A 6,845-nucleotide genomic window follows, 5' to 3' on the forward strand; every position below is an offset into this window, starting at 1 on the left:
AAGTAGTGATACACTTAGGTTGATGTTTTTGGCATTTCTTAATCTAGATTAAGTCTTCACTTTAGATTTCACCACAGAAGTAGGGAAACTATAGTGTTGGCTAAGTTCGGTTCATTGGTGAGAGCGAGTTTCTATGGTTTGAGTGAAATGCATCCTTAGCAAGATAAGAATATTAGTGATAAATGACTATGCCATCCATAATTAGGTACATTTAGTGGATTCTATACCCTAAGACACTTGTGTTTAGTTGAGTTCCTTTAAGTTGTTATTTTGCCTTGCATTAGTGTTAGCATTGTGGTGGTTTTTCTTAGTTAAAATCTTTGATTAGTTTAGACAATAGACTAAGTTAGAAGCCTTAGTAGTTGAAAGTGATTCTCGTGGGATCAATCCTAACTCCCTAATACTACGAGCACTCCCTAATACTACGAGCACGACCTGTATACTTGCAATCAAGGGAATTAGATTAAAATTTAGAGCATAGATTTAAATCTCGTCAAGTTTTTGGCACCATTGCTGGTGATCACGGCAATATTAAGGTTAAGTAAGCTTTATTAGTCTAAATATTATGTTATATTATGAATATATTTAGACTTAGTAGATAAAATAGTCTAAGGTAATTTAGTATTTAGTTTTAGTTTTGGTAATCTTTGATTGTAGTTTCTTGTGGTATATGCAAAGAGTTTTACGAGTCACTATTCCATTGGATCTCGAAATTGAAAGGACTCTAAGAAGGCAATGAAGGCAAGCACTGCGAGAAACGATGGAGACTCAAGGTGAAGGAGAAATAACAATTGAATTTCCACAAATCGAACCTATGGCGGAGAATGCGACTAGAAGAGCATCACGAGACTTTGCATTGCCCAAAGGGAATGAACTGCAAACTAGCATTGCAAGATCTACGGCAAATGCTAATAATTTTGAGATTAAACTAGCACTAATTCAAATGGTGCAACAATCTCAATATAGAGATAATGCCATCGAAAATCCAAATTCTCATTTGTCTACATTTTTAGAAATTTGTGATACAATTAAACTTAATGGTTTTAATGATGATGCAATTCAGCTTAGATTGTTCCCAATTTTGTTATGAGACAAAGCCAAGGTTTGGAAACCATCACATTCTCCTAATACCTTCATCACTTGCGCCGATTTATCAAAAGCTTTCCTAAATAAGTTCTTTTCGCCTGACAAGACTGCTAAATTTCGCATGGATATAACTAGTTTTTGTCAACAGGAAAGAAAGATATTGTATGAGGCTTGGGAGCGCTATCAGGAGTTACAATGAAGATGCCATCACCATGGTTTACCGATTGACTCATAGTTCAAACATTCTACAAACTCATATAGATGTAGCAGCTAGTGGAGCTTTGATGGGTAAGTCAGCCGAGGAAGCTCAACAACTAATTGAGGAGATGGCTGCAAATAAATACTGATTGACCAATGAGTGAGGTAATACAAGAAGACCCGCAGGTATGTTTGCAATTGATAGTTTGACTTCTTTGAATGCTAAGATCGATAATGTAGTCAAAATGCTTAATAGGCAAGTAGGGTCAAGTTCGGCTTCTAATTTAAATTTAGTTGTTATGTGTTGTACTCTATGTGGAGGTGATCATGATGAATCTATTTGTACTAGTATTGAATAGATACAATATTTCAACAATTACAATCGTTAACAACCCATATTTTAATACCTATGAAATCATCCTAACTTTGGATGGAAGGAGCAAGGAAATCAATAAAGACCGACAAATCCACCAGGTTTCCAATCAAAACAATCACCTTGGGAGACTAAACCTTCTTGGGAATTAGTAATTGAGAAACTAGCTAATGCGGCAAATGATAGAATGGACCAACTTACAAATATGTATAGGAATGTTGAAGTCCAAATTGGGCAAATAGCTAATGCTATAAATAATAGGAGTCAAGGGGAACTACCTAGTAAAACTAAGGTTAATCCAAGAGAGCATGTTAAGGCTATTACCCTACGTAGTGGTAAGCAATTGAGTGAACCTCAGGTGGTTAAGGAAGAAAAAGAAAAAGAAAGTGAGAAAAAAAAAGAAGAGATGAGTGAGGAAGTAGTAAAAAGTGAAGGGAATAAAAATAAAGGAAAAGAAATTGTGAGTGAACCTTTATATTCCGAAACTATTTCTATTCCTCCACTAGTGCTGTTTCTGGATAGATTGAAACAATCAAGGATTGATAAAGAATTTGAAAAGTTTGTGAAGATTTTTAAACACTTGCATATTAATATTCCCTTTGTTGATATAATTTTCCAGATTCCTTCGTATGCACAGTTTTTAAAAGAAATAATGACCAAGAAGAGAAAGTTGGAGGACCATAAGACAATTACATTAACTGAGGAGTGCAGTGCTATTATCCAGAATAAATTGTCACCTAAATTGAAGGATCTAGGAAGCTTCTCCATATCTTGCACCATTGGTAAGTTCGAATTTTATAAAACTTTATGTGATTTGGGTGATACCGTCTCTTTAATCCATTTGACAGTGGCAAGGAAATTAGGGTTGAGTGAGTTGAAGCGCTTTAATATATCATTGCAGTTAGCCGATCATTCTATTAGGTATTCGATGGGCATTATAGAAAATGTACTTATCAAAGTACAAAAATTAATCATCCCAATTGATTTTGTTGTATTAGACATGGAGAAGGATTTATTTTGGGTAGACCATTTTTGGCAACAACAGGTACAATCGTTGATGTTAAGTGAGGTAAACTAAAATTTTAAGTTGGTGAAGAGGACGCTGAATTTGACTTGAATCGAATGGAAAAATATCCCTCTTGCACCGATCATGTTTATTCCATTGGCATTATTGAAAAGTTAACCAAGGAGATGAGTCGAGTAAACCTTGACTATGATTCTCTTGAGCTTTGTTTAAATGGTGTAGGTATGCAAGAGGAAGAGGTGAAAGAGATGGCCAAGTACCTAGATGTTCAAGTACCTTACAAGAGACGCAATTCATATGAGAGCGTAGGAGTTAGCAAGGGACTTCCATCACTATTGAAGGAACAAGCGCCAAAGCTGGAACTCAAGTTGCTTCCAAAACACGTTAAGTATACCTTCCTTGGAGAGAACAAAACATTGCCCATAATTGTGAACTCAGAGTTGGATGTGGAACAACTTGAGAAGTTTTTTAGAGTTTTGAGAAAACATTTAAGAGCTATAGGGTGGACGATCTCTGATAGTAAGGGTATTAGCCCCGCAATCTGCATGCATTGGATCTTGATGGAAGAAAATCGCAAACCGGTAATTAAGAGTCACAAACGGGTAAATCCAAATATGAAGGAGGTGGTAAGATTAGAAATTCTCAAATGGTTTGACACAGGTATCATTTTTCCTATTTCTGATAGCGTATGGATAAGTCCTATACATATTGTGCCAAAAAAGGGTGGAATCACTATAATTTGTGGTAAAAATGATGAATTGATTCCTTCAAGACTTGTGGTAAGATGGAGAGTGTATGTAGATTATAGAAAACTTGATGCTGCTAACAGAAAAGATCACTTTCCATTACCTTTCCTTGATCAAATTTTGGAAAGATTAGTTGATTATGAATTTTATTGCTTTCTTGATAGCTTCTCTAGATATAACCAGATAGTTATTGCTCCTGAAGATTAAAAAAAACCACATTCACTTGTTCTTATGGCATATTTGCTTTTAGGAGGATACCTTTTAGGTTGTGCAATGCCCCTACGACATTTCCACGATGCATGGTGGCTATTTTCTCAGATTATATTGAAAAAATTATGAAAATTTTTATGGATGATTTCTGTATGTTTGGATCCACTTTTGATAATGTCTTAATAATTTGGATATGATTTTGCAGAGGTGTGGCGAAACAAATGCTGTTCTAAATTGGGAGAAGTGTCATTTTATAGTTCAAGAAGGGATTGTTTTAGGACGCAAAATTTCTCCCAAGAGTTGATTGAGAAAATGCCCCCATCTAGTAACGTCAAGGGAATCCGAAGATTTCTTAGACATGTGGGGTTCTATAGGTGATTCATTAAGGATTTCTCCAAAATAACTAAGCCTTTATATGATTTACTTGGCAAAAATGTCCCTTTCAATTTCACTAACGAATGTTTGTTACCATTTAATAGGTTAAAGATGGAACTAATATCTGCACCAATTATAGCATCACCAGATTGGAGTTTGTTATTTGAGTTGATATGTGATGCTAGTGACTTGTGATAAGAGCATGACTTGGACAAAAGCAAGAAGGGAGACTGCATGTTATGTACTATGCAAGTAGACTACTCAATGAAGCACAACTCAATTATGTGACTACGAAAAAAGAGCTCTTGGCAATTATTTTTGCATTAGATAAATTTAGATCCTATCTAGTAGGATCTAAAGTTATCATTTATATGGATTATGCAACTTTGAAATATTTATTTAGCAAGAAAGATGCAAAACCACGACTAATTCATTGGATTTTATTATTGCAGGAATTTGACTTGAAAATTAAGGATAAGAAGGGATCGGAGAATCTAGTGGCAAACCATCTTTCTCGTCTTGAATATGTTTCACAAAAAGATCAAATTTCCATCAAAGAGGAGTTCTCGGATGAATTTTTGTTAGCAATCAAAAAGTCACCTTGGTATATCGATTTAGTTAGCTATGTAGTTAGCGGAGCAATTCCAAGAGAGTTGAACTATTGCCAAAAGGACAAATTCCTTCATGATACTAAGCATTACTTTTGGGAGGAGCTATTCTTTTATAAACACTATGCCAATGGGATAATAAGAAGGTGTATACCAGAAGAAGAGGTACATGGTGTTTTATTGCATTGTCATAGCCTTGAAACCGGAGGACATTTTAGAACATAAAAAATAGTGGCAAAAGTATGGCAATCAGGTTTTTATTGGCCAACTATGCACTAAGATGCAAGCAATTTTGTCAAAAGTTGTGATGAATGTCAAAGAGCTGGCAATATTTCTAGAAAAAATGAAATGCCTTTGACTACTTCCATGGAAGTAGAAGTATTTGATGTGTGGGGTATAGACTTTATGGGACCCTTTCCTAGTTCTTATAATAATAATCAAATACTTGTAACTGTTAATTATGTATCAAAATGGGTAGAAACTATTGCCTCTCCCATTAATGACGCTAAAGTTGTATTTAAATTCCTTAAAAAAACATATTTTACAGGTTTGGAGTTCCAAAGGCTATTATAAGCGATGAAGGTAAGTATTTTTATAACAAACAATTTGACACTTTGTTATTTAAATATAGTTGCAGGCATAAAACTTCACTTACCACCCTCAAGCAAATGGCCAAGTGGAGTTGGCCAATCATGAGTTTAAACTCATTTTAGAGAAAATAGTGAATAAGTCAAGAAAAGATTGGGCAAGAAAATTAGATGATGCATTATGGGCTTATAGAACGGCTTTTAAGACTCCGTTGGGAATGCCACCGTATCAGTTAATTTATAGAAAAGCTTGCCATTTACCTATTGAGATCAAGTATAGGCATATTGGGTTTTTATGGCCATTAATATGGATTTTTTGTCTTGCAGGTGAGAAGAGATTACTTGAATTGAGTGAATTGGAGGAACTTTGTTTGACTTCATATGAAAATGCCAAGATACACAAGGAAAAGGTGAAGTTTTGGCATGATAAGCACATCCTTCATAAACAATTTGAGGTTGGACAAAAGGTGCTAATGCATAATTCACGCCTTAGATTGTTTCTGGACAAGCTTAAATCTAGGTGGTCCGGTCCATTTGAGGTCACAAGAGTTTTTCCTTATGGAGTAGTGAGGATTTCAAATGGTAAAAGTGAGCCATTTAAGATGAATGGGCAGCGCTTGAAAGCTTACTCAGCAGGTGAAATAATTCCAAAAGGGATACCTTATTCCTTAGGGGACTCTTCTATTCATTTTATATGAGTAGTGAAAGTCGAGCTTACGGACTCTAAACAAAGCACTGGTTGGGAGGCAACCCAACAACTTAGTGTTTTGCTTGTGTTTTTGTGTGTTTTTTTATGTTTACATGGTGTTATTTGTATTTTATCTATTTTATAGGTCACAATGTCAAGAAGACTCGTGAGCATAGCCAACATTGCAATTTTGCTCTTAGTTGAAGGATTAAGGGAGTGTTCGTGTTTACATTTGATATTTAAGCCTTATTATGCAGGTAGTATATTTGATGTGGATTTTAACCTTTAATACATGAACATGCTAATTTTGAGCTCAAAATACGGTGAATGAAGTGTGTTTGCATAGCGAAAGTTTAAAGTGATCTTGTTTGAATAAGGGGAAGTTGATTGGGAGATTATTTTTTCTAAGTGTTGAACAATGCTTGTGATTTTGATCTACTGGCCATAAACTGCGGCTGGAACCGTAGGGAAACCACGCCCGGTTTAGGCAAGGCAACAGAAAAAATTTTCTTTTGAATTCACTAGCCATAAACCGTGGAAGTAACCGTATAGAAACCGCATGCGGTTTAGGCAGGTCAATAGAAAAAAATTTCTCCTCAAGCTACTGGTCATAAACCGTAAGGAATCCGCCCACGGTTTCTCATCGGGCAGCAGCTTTAAGGAGCGGGAGTACACCTTTTCCTTCATTCTTTTTCATCTTTTCTCGTGACCAAGTTCCCTAACACAAGCCCACTTCAAATTTCCAATTGCCACCTTTTAAACTCCACAAAATCACTCAAAAACACCTTTTGAACAACATTCTAGCATCCAAATCATTAAAAAAGTCAATTTTTGAAGAATTAAGTCAAGAAAATTAGGGTTCAAGGTTTTCATTTCTTCAAATTTGGCATTGCTTGGAGCTTAATTTTTGGGGATTTGTCACGCCCCATTTTTTGAAATAAAATAGAAAG

At 35.4% G+C, this 6,845-nt stretch overlaps 1 non-coding gene across 1 annotated transcript; it reads right to left on the bottom strand.

Moving 5' to 3' along the window:
- Positions 1-1,198: 1,198 nt before the first annotated feature.
- Positions 1,199-1,305, bottom strand: LOC113772648. Its single transcript, XR_003468614.1, has one exon. It is a non-coding gene; the product is annotated as a small nucleolar RNA R71 (small nucleolar RNA).
- Positions 1,306-6,845: the final 5,540 nt, after the last annotated feature.

This window comes from Coffea eugenioides, chromosome 5, assembly GCF_003713205.1.
Source record: "Coffea eugenioides isolate CCC68of chromosome 5, Ceug_1.0, whole genome shotgun sequence".
In the NCBI taxonomy this organism is placed as follows: domain Eukaryota; kingdom Viridiplantae; phylum Streptophyta; class Magnoliopsida; order Gentianales; family Rubiaceae; genus Coffea; species Coffea eugenioides.